The sequence below is a fragment of the Corvus cornix genome, chromosome 1A (assembly GCF_000738735.6).
Source record: "Corvus cornix cornix isolate S_Up_H32 chromosome 1A, ASM73873v5, whole genome shotgun sequence".
NCBI classification, from domain to species: Eukaryota; Metazoa; Chordata; class Aves; order Passeriformes; family Corvidae; genus Corvus; species Corvus cornix.
In genome coordinates this window covers 28,494,053-28,514,438 of record NC_047057.1, presented here as the reverse complement: position 1 = coordinate 28,514,438, position 20,386 = coordinate 28,494,053, and the positions used below count along the sequence as shown (strand labels likewise).

Here is a 20,386-nt window from a genome sequence, read left to right as displayed (position 1 = left end):
ATTTAACTAGGTGAATTGACTCAATTCACCAAATTACTTTTGCGATTTAGTAAGGTTTTTTTTGTCTGTGGCAAACTGGAATAATGAATTAGAAGGTTTAAGTTTGCTTCTGTTGAAGTCAGTTGTGAAACTGTTGCTGTCTAGAAAAGGATTGAGGGCTGACACATGCCTTGATACCTTTTTTCACTATTTACACAAAAGAGCCTTGAATTTTCTCAGGTAGTTGAAAAAAAGTGCTTCAGCAAATGAATTTACAAAAAATGTTCTCAGCCTTGAAGCAGATCTCAAAGAATCTTTCAAGTTATTACGGATAGAAAAAAGCCAAAATGTATCTGCAGCAAGACACTGAAATTTTATCACTCACCATTTGCCTAAAGTATACCTGTGAGGGGAACTCCCTGTCACTAGGGGACTTCTTTGCCAGAAAATGCAAAGTCTCCAGCATTTGAAGGAAAAGGAAAATATTCAAGAGTAAAAAGTTTAACTGAATTGTTTCAACCTTCATATTTAATTTTGGCAAATTTGGATTTGTGTCATGTCTTTCAGGTCTGATATTGTTTGGACTTCATAGTAACATAATAAATTAAGTTGATGGTGATACCTTATGATGTTCTGTTAAGTCCCTGAGTGTCCAAAGTTCTTTCAGTGTTTTGATTTCTTGATATCAGTTCAGCTGTGTAAATGCAGGATTCTTGTGCAAGTGCCCCAGTCATGGATGTGGGGTTACAGTTGTGACAGCTGAACCCTGGGAGATATGCACCCTCCAGCATCAACACCCAAAAGGCAGATGGGATCCCCAGAGCTCCTCAGGTACCTCTGAGCACCTGCATTCAGGTACAGAGCTGAGCTCTAGAGTGTCCATAGTACAGTGGGCTTTTCTCATGTGAGTGTATTGACTAAAATTGCAGAGATAAAATGGAAGTTTGGCCACCCAGTTCAGACATAAATTTGTATATGCAGGCATCCAGATTCTCATGTTTTAATCTGGGGCTGAATTCCAACCTTTGTTATGTGGGCAAACATTTTTCAGACTTATATGAATCACTGGAAGAGTGTTCTGGTTTTTCTGGGATAATGTTAAAAATATGGGGCGATATTGTCTCCTTTGGCAGTATCCTTGGGAAAGAAGTGGGCTTCATCAGAAGAGTGAGCACATTACAGAATAAGCCAAATTTACCACAATATATTTTAAATTTTCTTAGATTATCCATTTCCCAGAGCAAAAAATACCAGGTAGAGGCTTGCTAACTTGTTCTCTAAAAAACAAAGCCCAATCAGTCTGCCTTCTCAAATCCTTTCAGAGTTTTGTCATGCTAGGTCACTCCATCCTCAAGTTCAGTATTACACAATTGACACAGTCTTGAGTTGTGGATCTGGGAGAAGCTTCATTTTTCACCTGGCACTAAATGAGGAAGGACTGAGCAAAACCTTAGCCTCTCTCAACTAGTGCAGCAAACATGGTACACAGGGCCATGCAGTAAGCAGGAATCAGCTGACAGTGAAATAATTGCTTTATCCCCCACCAGGCTGGGACAAAAGTACTGAAGGCATCATTATGGTCCAGGAGTTATGTTGTCTGGTAGGATAGGGCCTTTCCTTATCAAAGCGATGCCTAAAATGTAGCCTAGCCTACAGGTTAAGGTGAAGACTGTGAGGATCACAGATACTGCTGCACTGGAGTAGAAGTGCCACTGACATAAACCAGGGAAAAGCACAAGGGCCAGGTCTGTTTCTCTTAACCCTGAATCACCTCATCATCACCCCTCAATCATTTGCAGCAAAGTCAAAGGAATTGTCCCAGGATATTCTCCAAAATAGCTGATTGCATTTTTACTTCTCTGTTTTTGCCAATAGCGGGATGTTTCCATGCAACCACATGTGCAGGAGTGGTCAGCAAATGGAGCACAGGACTCCATGGGTGGGAAGGAACATCAGAGGGACACCACATGCAGCCTCCTCCCAGGTGAGCTGGTGAAAAGACTGGTGAGAGCAAACAAGTGCTGATTCTGCCTCTGAACTCGATAATCAGGAGCCAACCTGCCATAAAGCCTCCTAATCTTCCACAGAGTTGGAAAACAAAATCATATCTTTCTAAAGGACAACCAGTTGTTTGACACAGTTATACACTTCGGGTAATGTTTTGAGCAAATGTTTAATTACAAAAGGATGGTGCCTGAATTGCCATAATTAATCTGAACTTGTGCTAGAGTTCACAGCATCCAAGACTTTTTACACTGGCGAATCACTCTCATTGAAATACTCTGTGCTTAAATAGCAGGAAAAGCTGCTATTAGAAATCTCTGTAATAGCTTTTATGAAAGCTATGGCTAATTTAGAGCCCAATTAAACCCAGAAATCCAATTATTTCTGAATAACATAATTGCAAAAAAGTAACTAGCATGGTAAGTATGCACTAGCTATTATGGAAGATGCTTTAATAAAAGAAAATCAGCTCTGAGCCACTGAAAAGATATGTTCTTATCATAAGGATGGTCTGCAAATTCCAAAGTTCTTCAATTTTCACTGCTTTGTATTGAAGGTATGTAAACCTTGGTGCTCTGTAACTGCTGTTACATGCATTTTATGAGTCCAATTGGAGAGCAGGTAAGAGATGCTAGAGCAGAGCCATTTATATGGGTGCTTGAACAATCTCTGTTGAATGAGACAGATTATTAATTAGCTGTGGGTGTGACTGTGAGTTTGGCCACCTACACACATAGAAAGGTTAGAGAAAATAAGGCAGACCAAGCCCTTGCCACAGACTGACAGTTTTGCTCCTGATGGGAAAGAGAATTGCTTTTAGGCTGCCCTTGGCTTTGCTGCTGTCCCAGTGGGCAGTGGTGGAAACCCACCAAAACCCCCCCACTGAACTGGTGCCCCTGTAGCCTTTGGCTGCAGTTGGTGAACTCATGGGGCCACTGATCTTGTAGCATGTTTGCCTCAGCTCTGCAGTACCTTAGCAAGGGTAGTATGGTAACATCCTGCTGCTCCTCAAAAGCCCTCATAGGCAGGCAGAATGGAGAATTCTGCTTTCTCAACATTGTAGGAGACACTACCCACAGTTTTGTGCAGTCAGGACTTTGCATGGATTAGAGGCACGAATGAGTGAGGAGGAATTATGATGGCATTTTAAAATACTCCATAAACTCAGGGACAGACTTTTGCTTTGGCATTTCCATGGATGTAAGTGAAGCAGAGATTCACTTCACCTAACTTAGCTATTTGCAGTAACTGTACATTTTTTTACCCCCAAAGTGATAGTTCAACTTTCAATTACTATTTAGGAGAAATTTCCCTCTTGAATCAACTGGAGTTTTGCTGGAGTGAATGTTTTCCTTGTTAAAATTTAGCTTACTGATTTCACTGCAATCTGTGTTGTGAAAGACAACATGAATAAAGTGCTGACCCTAAAGGAAGGCAGAAGGAGGAGAAAGAATAGCCTGCTGAAGGAGTAAGGATTTTCAAATTGCTATATATGTTAATCATCTCATCTGCTCAGTTGTACGCAAGGAAAAAAATATTTCATGAAATGATTGAGTTCCATTACACAAATACTTGTTAAAGAAACAAAGAACTTCAAATGAGTAGAGGGCTGGTGCAACAAGGTTATCAGCTCAACACTGTACATAAAGCTTTGCACACAGTATCTCCCAATTTGATGAAGCTCAAGGTCATTCAAGATAAAATATTTAGTTTTTTTAAAGACATCTGAGTTATGAGCACTTAAAAAGCTATCTGAACAGACTTGACAGAAGGAATTTATTATTTCAATTCTGGAAACACAATAAAAGAAATGGAATAAACTCTAACTCCAAAGTGTAAGTTAAGAAAAAAAAGTGCTCATTTTCCGTATAAGCTCCGGTCTATTTGGCATGCTTAGACACAGTAACTTTGTTTAATATGTGTTGGAAAATAATTGCCCTGAAGAGAATCAGGTATATAAAATGTAAGACACTGTTTTACATTTTGATTTTAGAAGGTTAGTAGATGTTTCGTATTGAAAAAAACAACTTACTGTGTACTATTTAAGAACAGAGCTCATGATCCCAATTTGAGACCATTTTGGTGCTAGAAAAATATGTTTTTGTTAATGATGCTTTTAGCATGAGGGAATCTTTGAAAACTGCATTTGCAATTATCAAGGTTAGATGAAGGATTTCTTCAAAACTTGTCAAATTGGTGATCAGGAAAAGATTGCGCAAAGAGAGTGCATTAACATTGTCACCTTGTAAAATCAACTAAAGAAATCACCTCAGAGAAATGGAATGATTCTGCTACTGCAAAGCATAATGATTTGTGTGGTTGGAGGAACTCAGCCAGAATCCAGTTTGAGTGAATTACAGGTCTTTATAACCAAGTACTTTGCTAATTTTTTTTTAATTTGGTTTTGCCATCATGTCAAATTTACATGTTTGAGGTATAATTAGCCAGTCTGATTACAAAAAAAAATGACTATAATTTAAAAATATAAATTAACATAAAATGACAAGCATTAAAAGTTAATATCAACTCAATGTTCATTCTTTTGCATTCAAATGAGTCTTATTAAGTTATTATGTCCGTCTAAATATCAGTATAATTTTCAAGTAATACACAATGTGTTCCATAATCTGCCTCTCTCCCTAGTCCTCCATTAACTCTATTGTTTCTCTACAGTTTGTTACTCCAACAAACCATTTCAGAATTACATTATTTCGTTTTTCACATAAAGTGCATAACAATTTTGATGTGCCCTAGACCCTCAGTGACCATGTGTTGACTCTAAATATATTGGTACAGCCCATGGCCTTTCTTTGAAATGCACATAAAGAAGCAATAACTGAATTTCAACAAGCAAATCAACCCAATTGGTTTAGAATTATGATGCTTGGCTTTCTAATGCATATTCAGAGTGGTAGAAAAGAAAGTATGAAATTTAATTGTACCATAAAACTGTCATGAGAAAATATATACTGAATATCAAGCAGGATTACATTTCTTCAGTAGTGATCATCTGTGGAAAACTTTATTTAAAGAACTGCTGAATTTCTAATGGCTGTATTTCTGGTCAGAGAACAGTTCTAAGAGCTTCATCACTGAAAAAAGTGGCAAAATATGATGCATTTGGTTCATCCTCTAGACTTGAATGTTTCTGCACAAACTCTGGTACTAATGTCTGTTTAGTACAAAAAGCAGAATAGTGAAAAAAGTAAAGCAACTCCCAGAGTGTTTTCTGTTTTTACAACCATTGCACAAGCCCAATAGCAGTCTGGAAGCTAAAAAACCAGAGAAGTATTGCCTAATATCTGCAAGGGCCCTTTGGACAATTTGTATTATTTATTTGCCAGACAGCAAAATCATAAAATTTATACTCTACTCAATTACATGTGGAAACACACCTTATCATAATTTCTATTACACTGCCAGCAATTCATTTTATGCACACACATGAATTCAGCCACTGGAACTATTTTTTATATTTACACCTCTTTAAGAAAGTAAAATGAATGGCTGATATATACAAAATAGAATTACTGCATACAACATGGCATGTGTACACATATGTATCCACCAAGACATCTCTGAAAAATGAGTTTTCATAGTTTAGTAAAGTGTTTTTATATCTGTCAATGGACACACTGCATGAAACTGACTCAAATGTCTTGGAGTCCAAATAAAAAATCCTGAGCTAACTTGGATGGTCTTTAAACTGAGTGCTGCCTGTTACTCCTGATTTCACCAAGCTGAAGATAGAGATGAGCCCTTTAGGGAATCAGTAAGTTAAATTTACTGATCATGCTTCCAGTTATATACACTTAATTGCATAACTAGTTAGTGCAAATATACTATGATGACAACTAATGAACCAAAACCATTAAAGAAAAATAATATTAATGATATTGTGCCTTGTCACTGCACCAGGACTAAGTTTAAAGAAGTGAAGATACTGTTCTCCTCATTATTTCTCTAGGTATTTTTTTATCAAGCAAGAAACTCTGTTGTGAAGTCAGAATTTGTAGGCTACTTGTTCTTTTTTATTTCTCTTTTCTTAAGAGACAGATATCATTCCTGTACAATTTTTGTGTATGACAGTATTGAGAAGATGTTCTTTACTGCCAGTGCCTTAATCTCAAAAGCACAGGATTCAGTTTGAAAATCTGCCCAAGTAACCTTTCGTTATGTGATACCTTCCTCCTCTTCCCAGTATGGAGAGATGGCAGTGGAGAAGTTGTGTTTGTTGTGTCCAACTCTGCTTCCAGAGCTGATTGAAAATAGGAGGTGCAGGGGTGCATAAAAGCATTCTCCCTGCTGTTCACAAGGAAGTAAAACCTGTATTGAAGTCTTTGGTCCAGCTGGTGCTGACACAGTGAAGTTTTTATCAGGCAGAAACAAAAATCCCTCATGAAAAAGATTGTTACATGAATTTGAATGAATGAATACAGGAAGACACTTATGAGGAACTCTGGCATCTGTCTCCAGCTGAGAAGTCTTCTCATCACCCGCCAGTGACCTTGTTGATGACCTCTGTGAGCTGTGGGAGATATAGTGAATACCCTGATAAGCAAAACTGGCTGACCAATAGAAAAAGAACAATTTAGTCTGTGATGATCTTGACATCACAGACAGAGATCAGTATGTTCGTAATAAATGACTTAACTAGTTTGCATAACTTTCTCCTTGCAGTGATTTGTATAACTTGAACTTGAAGGCTGGCCATGCCTAATCAGGTGCCTTGGGTCTTTAGACCCCTGTGGGAGGTGTTCACTGGTGAAACTTCTCATACGGTCTTTGCTTTTCAGTATGCCAGAACAGAGAGCAGTCTCCCTGTCAAATCAATGAAAAATAATGCCTAATACTAGGAGACATGGGTGCTTCTACCCTCAGGCAAATCGAGCACACAGTGTCCAGTCCTATTCTGCTACAAAGACTGTTACCAAGTGACAGGCATCTGGTGGCCTGGTTTCACTGAGCAAGTTGTATTGGCCCTTTCCTAGGGACAAGGTGCTTTCATGGCTGCTGACATCCCCTTCTCACAGCAGAAATACAGAGTACCTGAGGGACTCCAGAGAGTAAATTGCCATTTCAACCCTGAAGCAAGTCCTTCCACAGCATGTTTTGTTTGAGGCACAAGCCTGTGTGCCCCAGTCTTGGTTATCTTATGCCTTTCCTGAAGGACAATAGGACTCTCAACAGGGCATTTTGTGACAACACTGAATAGATTTTGAAAGAAAATCCTTCCACTTTTCCAACACATACTAAGGAAATGGTATCATATTATGTCTGTGCAATTCACCATTTATATTTCTGATATCTTTTTGCCGATGTGAAGTCTTAGGGGTTTTGAGAAGACCTGTGGTCTCCTCCAAGAAGGTGAGAATCTGAGAGGAGCAATTGGCACTGAGAGAGAGACAAGGAGAGCTGGGAGCTGCGGCAAGACCAAAGTGAAATAATCAAGTTGCAGTAAGTTGTGTTCTGATCATATGTCCTGGTTCCTATTGTGAACATGGTTTTGGGTTTTTTTCCTTGAACATATAGACCATTAGCAAAAGTTTCTCTCATCTGACAGGTGAAGGCTGAGCCAAGGAGATTGGGGAAGGGGATATATAGAAAAAAGGTTGCAATTACATTGTGTGATGTAGGAACATAGAGAACATGTGTGCTAAGAGAGGTGTTGGAGAACTTGCCTAGTACTTCCCCAAAGAAATCCATTCTTGCACACTACTTTCAGACATTCCTCCACTCCCCACCTCTGTGAGAGAGGACACACACAAATACTCATTTTTCTTCCCATAGTTGGACTAGGATGCCTTTTTTTTTGAGCAAGTCTTCACCGTGAGTTTCAGCCGACTCACTGGCAGATTCAGGACAACGTGGTGTGCTAGTGAGCCAACATACTTGTTAGTTGGGAAAAGACTCCCCTTAAGAGCTTCCTTGAGAGCAAACCACAGACCATTACCAGCACAATAGTGTTACAGAAACTGCCTTAGTTGTTAAAAGTGTGGTAGTGTGCTTGATTACATTTACATTCATAGTTAATTGCTGTCACTGCTGAACATATGAAAAGATAATTATGACAATGGTGCTGGTTATTTTTAAATGGCTATATGAATATACAGTTTTTAAATGACAATGTTAAGTGCATGTCTTTATCAAATGAAAAATGTATGTCTGCTATTCATTCATTAGCGAAAAATTTGCATCCACAGTAAAATATTTAGCTTTGACTGAAAGAAGGTTCATTATGCTTCTGAAGAAAAAGTGCAGAATGAAGTGGAAAAATACTCTCTGAGTTTTTGTTGGCAGTGTGCTGAAACAGTGAGTAACACAGCTGGGAGTGCTGAGGACCCCGAAGATTCCTAGTGCTTACAACCCAGATGTTGTTCATGCCTCTGCTACTCCCATTAGCAGAAGGCAAATGCGTTTGTGTAAGGAAAGGGCAAACAGACCACTCTGTGTGTACTGAATTTTTAAAAATATATAATTGAAAATATACACTGAGACTGGTTTCAAAGCATACTAGCAGGGCACTGAAAGTTGTGTTCTGAGACTCTCTTAAGCACCATACTTCTTAATCTGCTGTCAGAAAGGTTGCTGACTGTCCCTTCAGTGCAATGCAAGTGTTAGAAGGTTGAGTGATAAGAGTTCTGATCTCTCTGTCACAGATACAGACACTGACCCAAAGGTGAAATGTGTGTGAGTACTTAGCTCAGGAAAAGAACTTCATTGTCCAGCAAGAAGAAATGAAGAAATCTGTGAATATGTATGCTTCAAAGAGTGTAATTGAATTTTTTGTGACTCTCAGGCAGGCAAATTAGCAAAATAGAAGAGATGAACAGTAAGTGTGTAGGGTGGAAGACGTGATGGAAAGGATCTCCAGCAGTGTGATCTCTATTTGCAATGCTAATTTCCTAGTCTGGAGCCTCCGAGCAGCAGTAACTCTAAAAATGTTCTTCAAAAATCTCTTTCTTCATGTACACTGAACTGACATGGAGCAGGGAAAGTGAAAAACAGTTGCCCTTACACACTTATGGCCAGCATGCAATGCACTAGCACTGTCCAAGAACACATGCCCTTCAAGCCTTCAGTAATTTGAGTAATTCTATTAAAAATTGTATGCTGGGGGGACTTTTGGCAAATTCCAATTAAATATTTTTAAATTTAAATATTCCAATTAAATATTTTTCTTTGTGATTTCTTTCCAGTCAGTCCTGTGATGTACTTGGTGAGGCAGCAAGACCCCAACATTGAAAATGTGGGTTTAATTAGTAACGGTGAATTTCTCCTACAAGCTGTCACTAAGCTCTCTCTATGGTGCTTTACTGGTGGTAGGACTGCTTTTATCACCAAAAGGATATGTGCAAAGCCCATTGAAGTCAGGGCACATTAACAGGCACAGTGAAGGCAAAAATGACATCCCTTGAAATGGGAGCTAGTAAGACACTTCTGAAGCTGTCATTCTGTGTTATTTGCTGAGAGCTGGAACTTCTTCAGACTAGGTGACAGTCCAGAGGAAACACATCCTTTTCAAAAAGTTCTTCAAAATTCATTTCTGTATCGTGTAATAATAACAATAACAACCTTCCAGGGTATTCTGGCTTACAAGTCACTTGCAGTTTTGCTAGTGACATTCAGTGGCAATTGGATCAGATTCACAGTGAAGGAAACCTTACAAAAGCAGCTGAGGGAAATAAGAAGAATGAACACTTCTGGTCCCTAAAGACTTTAAATCCTCCAAACATTTGCTTTATCCTTGTTCTCTTTTGGAGGTGAGTGGAATTCATCCTTGTTCCTGGACTTACAATAGAGCTCTGCTGCCTGGGTGACTGCACAAGGGATTTGGAGATCAATCAGGATCCAAACCAAGCTTCAGCATCTCAGTTCCTTCCTGCAGTAAGTGATTCTTTTATATGAAAAAACAGAAATCCATACTGTTGAAAACAATGACAAAACTCCTGCTGCCTTCATAGAGGCTGATTTTCATTCTAAAAAGAAATGGTATGTTCAGTGCTACTAAACAAAAAGGTTCAGTAGGACTCTCCTAAACTACGTGTTGTTGATCCTGGACTCCATCTTGAATAAAAACATTTAATGATTCAGATCACAAAGAAAATCAGGTGAGCTTAAAGATCCTGGGAACTGTAAAAGTAAATAAATGCATGCCCTAAAAGCAGTCATCTGGCACTCAAGCTATTCAGACTCACATAGCTACCTGCTGAGAATGCCCCCCTCACTCAAGAGCACTATAAACTTGCTTATCCTACAGAAATAAGGAGTTTACTTTTGAGCAACAGCATGAAGAAGTAACACTCTTAAACAAGTGGTAAAATCATGATGGCTGGCAGGTCACGAACCTACAGGTAAATAATTTAACATGTGCTTTCAGTTGTGTTCCTGAGCACAGGAAGGGGAGTAGAAGCACTGTGTCTCTGCTCCCAGTGCTGATGCTTGGCTCTGGGTAGGAGGAGAACTATGGGGTAGGATGGTGGGAACCAGGTCCCTCATGAGGAGCAGATCCTGGGACAAAGTACCTGGACATGCAGGATGTGCACACGAGATCCTGAAGGGCAAGGAAGACAGTGAATAAGTGTAAGCTAGAGCACGTGGATATTAGCAGGAAAATGACATCTGTGTGAGGGTTTGGGGAAGCAGGGCCTGGAAATAGATGGGGCCAAGCCCCTACTCTGAATATTACGGGACAACAAACACACAGATTCCAAACTCACCAGCTAAATGTGTGCTTCGGTAGACACAAGGGCTGCTGGGGGAAGGAGACAATCTAGCTGTGAAAGGAAGTACACTTGCTGATGATTGCACATTCAAATCCACCTGAAATGTGAGAGGCAGGGCTTTTGACACAAGCTGTGTTCCACTCAACACACTGCCTGTGCACACACTGGAATGCGCTGTGGGCTGACCCTGGCCTGCAGCAAAGCACCCACACAGCTGCTCACCCACCCTCCTCTCCCAACAGGGCAGGGGAGAGAACCGGAAGAGAAAAAGCAAGGAAACTCATAGATCAAGATAAAGACATTTAGTAAGTGAAAAAACCCAGGCAAAACCAAGTGATGCAAAGGCAATAATCACTCATCATCTCCCACCAGCAGACTGATGCCCAGCCAGCCTCTGAGTAACATCAGCCTTGGAAGCCAAAGCCCCTCCATCTCTTTTGTCCTCTAACCCATTGCTAATCATGACATTATATGGCATGGAGTATCCCTTTGGCCAGTTTGGGTCAGCTGTCACAGCCATGTCCCTTCCCAACTTCCTGCCCATCCCCAGCCTACCCACTGCAAGGTAATGAGAAGGCAGAGCAGGAAAGTGAGAAGGCCTTGATGCTGTGCAAGCACTCCTCAGTAACAGTCTAAACATTGGTGAGTTCTTGTCATTTTTCAGTTACAAATCCAATGCTTAGCACCATACAGGCTAAGAAGAAAATTAACTTCCCTTGGGGCAGACCTGTTACAGTATGACATAATGTTTAATTGTATTATGCTGGCAGTGAGAAAAGCCTCACTGAAGCCTTATTAATTCAGAAAAAAATAGAAAAATTGATCTGTTCCTTTGTGGTATAAATACAGGAGAGAGTACTCTTGTACCCCAGAGCTCAATGCTACCTTCAAATCTGGCAGACATTGAGCCAGAGGATCTCAAGTGTGGCTGCTGTGTGTCTGAGGGATTTCATGGACTAAATCTGTGCATTGCTCCTCTGACGCTTTCAGTTCACATCATACCTACTGTATGTACATGAACCATCTGTGTACCACACGTCATTAATTTGGTAGACCCTGGGGCTGCCAGATTTCTGGCTAGTCAGATGAAGCTACTGTGCAGCTTCATAAAAGCATATGGTATTCCCATAAGTTGCCACATGTCTGCAAGTCCAGTAGATGCAACAACCTCTTTCCTTCCTCAAACTCTTCCCAGCTAATATTTCCAGAAAATAAGCAAATACAGCCAACAATCTGATATACAGTAGCCATGCTTTCAAGAGCATTTTCTGTTTTACAGTTTACCATTTCAGGGGAAGTGATTTATGAGAGAAAGTCAGTAAAGCACTACATGACTCTGGTATAAAATTAGCAGTGATATTTAGGGAACACATTGCAGAGTGGAAAGAGGGCTGGAGTATACATTTGATCATGCATGTATTCATAGAAATAGAACAAAAGTCTTGTTTTTTTCCTGTTAGAGCAACTTAGACAGACAAATATCTGTCTCCGTCTTTAATTTCTTCTGCTCCTAAGAGAAACAATCCACCAAACCCTTGACAATTTGCTAACAGCTCAGGCTAGCAATAACACAGCCAGAGGCAGGATTTTTTTTCCAGAAGGCCCCGAATCCATGCAGTGCAGAGGATAATAGTGAATCAAGGCAAGAAAGAATATACGTTTTGCTTGAAAGGGTTGTAATTCATTCATTAGTCTGGTCATGCTAGACATCCTGTGATGCAGGTATGATCCTTACCATCTTCAACACCTTGTCTGCACTCACTTCTTGATTGATCTGTAAAACCCTTCCTCTTGGCTTCTAGGAGTTGGAGGGGGTTTGTAAAAAATCATAGAGCAAGGTCTTGCAATTGAAGCTTGCAGCATGAGACACAGGCAGAAGGAAGGATAAACTGAGGTTGCAGAGAAGTATCACAAATCTCTTGTTTTCTAATTTCTACAATTTTTTTTTTGTTAGCATTTTTGTAATGTTTTAACACCACTAAGGGAATGGTAGAGAAGGGGAGAAATGATAGACTAAGAGTATCCAAAAGTTTGGAAAAGTAATTTAGGAAAATTTTCCAAACAGAGTTTAACATCACTGGTGGCAGGTTGAGGGGCAGCAGTTGACAGCATTTTTCTTTGTGTATGAAAGTCAGTAAACACTGCTCATACAGCAAACCAGTGCTTTACTAGATGTCTGTATCTTTGTTTGCATGCATTTTTCATACTGCTCATGAAGGTTCCATTTGAAACCACTTTTCAAAAGGATAAAATTTCGTGGCCATGGATTACTACTGTTTCATACGCAGTGAGACAGTGTTATTGATTCATAAAATTAGGGCTTTTGATTTCATTGAATGTGAATGTGTGTTGATTAATATTTACACACTCCTCTGAGGTGCATGGTGCTGTGCACACTGCAGAGATTACAAGGTCCCTGCCCTAGGATGCTTAAAAAACAGACAACACAATGAATTACATTGGCTAAGAAAGGTCACAGTGGGGTGAAAGAGGAAAGGAAACAACAGAAAGCAAAAGAAAGGGAATTTGTTTCATGAAAGACTTATTATTTACAAAGCATGGCCATCAGGTAATTTGATTCCCTTTGGCTTTTATTTTGGTTTTGTTTTTCGCTTTATTTTATTAGGTTTAATGATCAGGCATGGGTGAGATAGTGTATAACACTGGAGCTGAGATTAATGATGAAAGGCCAAGAGAAAGCTGTGGCTCTTGAGGAGGGATTTCAGAAAGAAAAGCATTTGGTTTTTCACTCATTAGAAGCAGGCAGGCTCAGGCACAGAAGAGTTTCACACTTGCATGAAACTTTAAATTAACCACATGTGTAAGTCTTTGTGGGAATAGGGGACTAATTGGGTAGATTAGAATACAATTAACTGTGAAGTCTGGCTAGCACTAACTGACAGGGTTTAAAGAGTGGAAAAGCTGATAAAATCCTGCCTAGTTAAAAAAATAGCTATGAAGACATCTGGGAAGGGAAGGCAGCCCTTTGCCATTACAGGATGAGTGCCAGCCACAGAAGTACAGATGAACTTGATGCTCTTCATTGTTGCTATAGCCTTACTCAGATACACTGGTTTTTCTTCCAAGATCCTTTTCAGTTATATCATGTTAACTAAGCCCACTGCTGACCTATAGAAACCTTCATCATCCTCAGACTTCACAAATAGGAAGATCCTGTGCTGCTGCCCCAGAGCTGGCAGGGGAGGGATGGCTCATAAACACCTTCTCCAAAATCTAGCACCGCTTCATCACAATGTCTCCTGAAAGGTACTAAATGCTTTTAACTACTACTACTTTAGGATGTGATCACAGTTATCCAACTGTTAAAACTTTGTGGGTATATTTCCTGAGCATTCAGTCATCTAATGAAATACAGATAAGAAGTCCTGCCAGAACTTTCTAAGAGATAGCAGGTAGTTTATTTGATTCACACATTAAAATTTAGTGGTACATTAAAGAGGAGTCTCTTTCCAAAGTACACATATACCACCGGCCAAAAATGTAAAAACCCTTCATATTTTTGAATTGGCTCAAATTTTATTAATTCTTAAATGAAAGGTTGTCTTTCCTACGGTTATCCATCAGATAATACGATTTATAAATACAGTTTATATGCCTGGTATCTGCAGAAACCTGGGCTTCATGCTACTAAGTCTTACGTAATTTGCAAAACAGTAGTGAAAAGTGTTTAAACATTTTACCTTTTGGAAGGATAGCACAGAAGAATTGGACCCTGTATTTGAATATGTTTGACCTTCCGTGGTTAATTGCCCTTCACAATGCAGTGTGTGAAGCCCTTTGTGTCTAAATGGGATCTCTGACTGAAGGAGTTTTGGGTTTGCATAGCCAGGTTTTGATGCGTGTGTGTGTGTGGGCATGGGGTGGCTGCTGTGAGAGGCTGCCAGAAGCTTCCCCCATGTTGGAGAGAGCCAAGAGCAGTCGGGTCCAAATGGATCCACTGATAACCAAGACTGAGTCTATCAGCCATGGTGGTAGTGCCACTGGGATAACAGATTTAGGAAGGGGAGAAAGTTCCTGCACAAGAGTAATTGCACCCAAAGAGAGTACAGAGAATATTGCAGAAAAACAAGTGTGCAGACACCAAGGTCAGTGGAGAAGGAGGGGGAGGAGATGCTCCAGGTGCCAGAGCAGAGATTCCCCTGCAGCCCATGGTGAAGACCATGGTGAGCCAGGCTGTCTGTTCTGCAGCACATGGAGGCCCATGGGAGAGTAGTGATCCACCTGCAGCCCCTGGGAGGCCCCAGACTGGAGCAGGTGGATGCCCAGCAGAGGTTGTGACCCCATGGGAAGCCCACATAGGAGCAGGCTCCTGTCAGGACCTGTGGCTGTGTGGAGAGAGAAGCCTATGCTGAAGCAAGTTTTCTGGCAGGATTTGTGATCCAGTTAGGGATCCATGCTGGAGCAGCCTGTTCCTGAAAGACTGCACTTCATAGAAGGGACCCACAATGGAGCAATTAATGAAGAACTGCAGCCCGTAGGAAGCGTTCATTTTGGAGAAGTTTGTGGAAGACTATCTCCTGTGGGAGGGACCCCATGCTGAAGCAGGGAGCGTGAGAAGTCCTCCCCCTGGGGAGGAGGGAGCAGCAGAGACAACGTGTGATGAACTGACCTCAGCTCTCATTCCCTGTCCCCTTATGCCACTGAGGAGAGAAGGGAGAGAATTTGGGAGAATTTTGAGAAGATGAAGGGTGTGGTGTGGGGGAGATGTTTTAATAATTGTTTTTATTTCTCATTATCCTACTCTGATTTGATGGGCAATTAGTCTCCCGAAGTCAAGTTTCTTTTATCTGCAATGGTAATTGCTGAGTGATTCCTCCATTTCCTCTGTGGCAGTGCAGGTGGCAATGGCCACTGCAGCAGAGCATTCAAAGGACTAGTGAACAGTCCTCCACAGCACAGAAGTCTGATTCCCACCTGCGGTTAAGGCGAGTTCCCATCTTCCTAGTGGTTCTTAGTTTACATGTTTAAGTTTATTGGTTCAGGAGTTCTCCACCCAGTTTTATGTATAAGTTCATGTTTATGCATTTCCCTCAATTGCCTATGTATTAGCTCTGGAAAGTTCTCCCTTCTTCGATGCCCCATTGGTTGGTTCATGTAACTCCCTCCCTTAAGTTATCCCTATTGGATATTCCTCTGTTATCTCCTCCTTCTCAATCAATCCCCATTGGTTGTTTCAACTTGTTCCACCCTTGTATAAAATACTGCGGTCTGTGTCACTCCTTTATCTTTGTCCCTGGACCTTCCACCGGGAGTAAACCAGCTGGAACCTACACAGAGTCTCCTCTCTCATCCTTTGCCTCTGCTGATGCTTTTACACCACCTTTGTTTGGGGCTCGCTCCTTGCGAAGGAGCCAGCTTTCCCTCCAAGCTGCAGCTGACCCCTGCCTGCTGCAGCAGAAGCCAAGGACATCTGCAGCTGGGTGCTGTGCTACGTCGGGCAGCCCCAACAGTGTCATTCCTTATCCTGACCCATGAACCTTTCATTCTATTTTCTCTCCCCTGTCTAGCTGAGGAGGGGAGTGATAGAGCACTTTCAGCAGGCACTTTGCACCCAGCCAGTGTCAGCCCATCACAAGGAGGAAGGGAAATGCTGCAATGCCTCCAATGGTGGCGGTGCTTGAATTGAGAAACTTGTCAATTCAATACTAATTTTAGATGCTTGGAGTTGAAAAAGAATAGCCTGTGTGGAAGTTACTTTGAGCACTGTATGTTAATGGCAATTTAGGTATTATTTCCAAGGTAACAAAAATAAAGTAGTGCATATAAATGTCTGATCAATACAACTCTTGTGCTTCTTACAGATAAATAATTAACCCTGATTTCTGTTTTGCCTCTCTTCCTAAATATGCATTCAGCAGCATATATGACCTTACAGATGGTCACATACACAAGTGTGTACAGATATGATCAAAGACCACCATCTTCCATTCTTACATCCCAAGTCAAGTTCAGAACTATAATGGATCTAAAGAGAGGACTATATGTCCCTGCATAAAATTTAGATCCTCTTGAAAACAATAGTTATGACATGTTTTAATAAAGCACAACAATTGCCCTGAGATACAGGGTCAAAATTACTTCTGTTGTCTCTTCTAATGTCACTGGAAAACTGACCAATCCATACAGGTATTTGAAAATTAGTCACTCCAGTTTTGCTGGGGGTGTTAGAAAAATAATTTGAAAAAATATTCCCAACGGGGTTTCTATTGTTTGTGAAGATTTTTTGTTGAGAGCTAAAAATTTGGCTTTGTCAAACTCCTCATTGGACAACAAAACCTTTTGTAAAAGTGGAGCCCTGAACGTAATGTATTAATGGTGCTTCACCCTGACCTCATTGCATGCTGTCAGATGAAGGGCCAATTTCAAGAACTTCTTTGCCCTGTCAAGTACTTACCCATCTAAGAAATGTAAGTGAAACCAGGGTGCTTTCTGCTTCAATACAGGCTGAGCCATAAAGACAAGAGCTCCATGATCTACTCCTGAAGACTAGTTAAGAAACAGAGAGGAAACAAAGTTTTCTTCTGTGTTATCTGAATTTTATGATGGTTAAAATTCACTTCACGAGAGTCACTTCTGATTTTTATGTACAAGATACAAAGAAATGTAACAATATGATTATGTTTGTATAACATAATATAAACACATTCATGAATGCAATATCCATGGATGTAAGCTGCTGTTGAAGTAAATGCTCTTATTTTAGTATATTTCTGTTGCTGTGTGCTTTCTGTTTCCTTATTCCCATTTCAGCCTGCCAGTCTCCATTCTCTATACTTTCCAAATTAAAGTAACTTCTTTTTTTGCCAGAATCTTGATCATCAGTCTACTTGGTCTTACATAGCTTTAAAAAAGCTCATGCAAAAGATTAATCTGATATGACTTTGAATTATACTAATGACCACAAAAGACCTGAATATATTGTGTATGCTGTAGAATATAAATCCCTATGTGTAAATACTTCACCACTGGATTCAGCTATGGTAACTTACATACAACCTGGGTGCGTTGTCACTTTAAGCACAAGTTTTCCTTTGCTGTCAACAAAGGGCAAGACATTTACAGTTGGAGTAAAATTCTTGTCCCTCAATTTTTCATTCATTTAAAATATACGGAAATAATTTTTTTTAAAATATGCCTTTCACAATAGACATTAAGGAAATCCCCAACCTCTGACAGTCTTAAATAGGACTTTTTTTCTTTTTGCTGACATAAACATCAGTTCTTAATGTGGATTCAAGCATTTGACTAATTTAAAATTTATTTTTAAACTGCTGTGAGGTTTATATTTGAAAACATCTGCTGAGCTGCTGGCCCTGTAGCTACCTTTAGCAATGTTTTATTATGTTGACTAAGCTTATAATGGTGATTCTCTGCTCTACCGCTGACATCTTAATTGCTGCCTCACCAATACTGATGTTGTAGGAGGTATGTGGGACTGACTTTTACATCTATAATGATATGGTAATGTGAATCATTACACTGTCAGTAGTGGTTTATTGGCATTATGGTTTAAGATTATGAGCGTATTACAGTGTCAGTGCAAACAAATACTGCTGCTTTTAAAGTAAGCAGATGAAAGACAGAAAAGTGCTAAAATAGTTATAATATTAAATTCACAATAGCAAGATAGTGTTTGCTTAAGGCAGCCCCTGCCCTAAATTCATATGTTATCTGCATAATTCAGCAATGCATACTGTGCAGTCATCTCCTGGAGATTCCACAGCATCAGGCAGAAATAACAAATGACCTAGGGTAAATATGTTGGCCCATTTCACCCTAATTTTAGACCCTATCAATTGGAAGATCAGAGCCTGCAGTCAGAAACTGTCTGGTACTGGGGAGAATGCCTCTGATTTTCCAAAGCCAACAGTGTATAAAACAAAATTGTCTTTTTTTGTTGTTGTTGTTCTTCACTTTTCAGTTCCGAAAGGAGGATGGGTAGAAGCAGAAATAGGAAACAGCAGAAATCAGACAACACCATCTGACAAGAACTTTTGTAGATGTAAACATCAGATCTGTGAACATGAACTCTGGTAAGACTGCATACTGATCTGAAATTCCTATATTGAGGTTTCCAGGGGAAGGTTTTGAAATGCATTTGAGAAAAGTCTGTTCCCATGGATTCCCTATTTGCATGCTCCATCAGGCTTTCTTATCTAAACTCTTCCCACAAAATAAAATGAAAAAGAGCAATTTTCAATAGACTTTATAGTAAGTACTTTGATAACACTTGCCAGGAAATTTGTAGTAAGCATAGTACAAAACTGCTAAGAAAGGACTAAAAAAAAATCAGTTTTACATAGATTTTTTTGTTCTGAGGGACATGGTAATTTCTATCTGATAAGAATAAGCAGGTTCATCTACATAAGCAATACAGTGGTGCAACAGGAATAGATCTACAAAGCAAATCAGTTGGTGCCGTGGATCCAGCAGTCCAGCCCCATTCTTCCCATTTTGGAGATGTGCTGCAAATTAGTTTGTACCAGGCTCTTCTGGTCTCAAGGACTCAGCAGCAGTTACTATGGGAGAGGATCCATGTACATCTAAATTGCATCCTCTGGTTTAGTTTTATTGGAAATGAATCCAGTTCATGCTTGTATAGCTCGGCACACAGTCAAACACTTCTACATTGGTGCAACCAGGAGGTTCACTTCATAGATGTGTTACTGGTCTGTGCTAAAGGCTAATAGAGATGACAAAATCACAGAAGATTCTGAGCTGGAAGGGATCCACAAGAATCATCAAGTCCTACTCTTCAGTGAATGGCCCATGCAGAGATCAAACCACAACCTTGGTGTTATCGACGTCATGCTCTGACAAACTGAGCTAGTATCAGAGGATATGCACCAAGTGAGTTCCATGCTCCTGATCCAGTCCTACCAATGTTAATTTTTTTTGTGGCTCTTATGATTCTTTTTCTCAGTGTCCTCGTATCTCCAGTGGAAGGTGTTGTGGAAAATGAGAGCTGATGAAATGATGTCAGCCCTGAATTGGAGGACAGGATTTCTTCTGCATAATGCTCCATGTGCAACAGGAGGCAGCAACCGTAAGTATGTATGGTGATGTATAGACCTAGGGGTAGAGGATACAGATGAACATTTGGTGTTGAGCCTAATCCCCTGTTACCACTGACCCTACAAAGCTCTGAATAATCCTGCTGTAGAACTGATCGTTGCATCTTAAAAATAACAGAGGTGTTTATTATTTCCTCTTCTTTCATTCAGAGATACCAGAAATCTTCTTTCATTCTGATACCAAAAATCCACTCCTCTCACACTTAGAAGCCTTTTAATTTCTGCATGAAATTTGTTCAGGTAAGTATATACCCATTTAATCCTAGGTCAGCCTTTTGTCTGTAGAAAATAGTCTGGCAATGGTAAGTCCATCAGAATGAATTTTCCTTACTGGAGCTTGACTCTGCTGGAAATACTGGTACACACTCAGATTCCTCTGGGGTCTTTTGATTGCCATAGTATGCTGGCACTTCAGAGTCACCAGGTACTCACCTAGTATATCCAAGTATATCTTTTTTCTTACTTCTAATAGGGACGATCCCAGCTATTAACAAAAACATTTTCTGTAGAATATCTTTACAGGCATGACCTTTTATGTCTTCTATTAAATTCCCTCTATTACTTCAATCTTCAAGGTTACAC

The 20,386-nt window shown here is 40.1% G+C and overlaps 1 long non-coding RNA gene across 1 annotated transcript; it reads left to right on the top strand.

The window, feature by feature from the left end:
- Positions 1-1,870: 1,870 nt before the first annotated feature.
- Positions 1,871-20,044, top strand: LOC109143227. The gene is made up of 6 exons (XR_002043249.2): positions 1,871-1,963; positions 7,310-7,440; positions 9,747-9,870; positions 18,652-18,763; positions 19,654-19,776; positions 19,955-20,044. It is a non-coding gene; the product is annotated as an uncharacterized LOC109143227 (long non-coding RNA).
- The last annotated feature ends 342 nt before the right edge of the window (positions 20,045-20,386 follow it).